This window comes from Cicer arietinum, chromosome 3 (genome assembly GCF_000331145.2).
Source record: "Cicer arietinum cultivar CDC Frontier isolate Library 1 chromosome 3, Cicar.CDCFrontier_v2.0, whole genome shotgun sequence".
NCBI lineage: Eukaryota > Viridiplantae > Streptophyta > Magnoliopsida > Fabales > Fabaceae > Cicer > Cicer arietinum.
The window spans coordinates 64,278,712-64,280,014 of record NC_021162.2 but is presented as its reverse complement, the minus strand read 5'-3'; positions in this window follow the sequence as shown (position 1 = coordinate 64,280,014).

The following is a 1,303-nucleotide window of genomic DNA, read 5'->3' as shown; positions in this document are numbered from 1 at the left end:
ATATATATGCTTTTAAATCAATTTGTGTGAAATATTTGAATTTTCGAATAAGATTTTGTAGTCATGTATAAAATATTATAAATATCTCTCTTATAAAATAATTTTAAAAATTTTACAATTGACAAATTAAATATAAAATTTTAAATTTTATACACTTAAAAAATCATATTTAATTCTGATTATGATCTCTAAATAACTCACTTCTAACTTAAGCAAAATAGGATTTTTTTTAATGCTTCCACATTGCACTTGATATAACACCTAGGAGGCATACTGGTATGGATTATCTGCTTCTCTTTGAGTTGTATCAATAAACAAAGCTTGTGAAGTAGCATGAAGAAGGGAGGTGTACTAGTCCATGAGAAAACTCAATCATTTATATCTTTCCAAAGATCCTAAATAGAAGTACCAAAAATGGTTGGTTAGTTGCCTATGTATACATCACCAACATTTGAAGCAAATAGATTTCAAGAAAGTAAAGAAAAAATTGCTCCAATGTTTAGAGATGTAGATTTTCTTTGTTTTATTTCCATTTTATCAAATTGGTTGGTAAACCGAATCACTTTCAAAGACTCTAAAATAAAGCTTTCATTCAAATTTGTCAAAAGCCTTTTCCAAAACAAGTTTAAGAGCAACGACATTATCACCAATATTTTGATTTTGAAAGAAACTATTATGAGTAACAACAATTTTGATAATTACTTTATAAACAACATTACAAAGAGTTATAAGATTTAATTGAGAAGGACACTTAGGATCACCGCCTTTTGGAATAAGAAAAATCAAAGCATGAAATAAATCTATGCAGGGAAGTAGAACCAATAATATCCCATTGGGATTTAATAAAGATAGGATGAGAAATGTCATTTAATTTTTATCCCAAAAAGAGCTTTTCTTGTTTCCTAAAAAAGAACATGTGAGTACATCTTGTTTCCTAAGGAAATGTCATAGAAGTAGACCAAATAAACATGAAATACCATTAAAAGTACACATGGGCTTATAGAAATCCGTATTGAGAACTTTCAATTTATCTTCATCATAAATACACTCGTTTTGATAATTTAACAAGGATGAGATGCGATTTCTACATAGTAGATAATTTAAGTTTATATAAAATTTTATATATTTAATTATTAATATATTATGTCCTTAATCAATTTTTAAATTATTAAAATTTATTATTTATATCAAATTATTAAATAAAATAACTTATCACAATCTTACTAGTCTTACTCGTGCAGTGAAAGAACTTCACTTAAGATAAATCCAACCTTTCATGTAATAGTAGTAATTAATATTATAT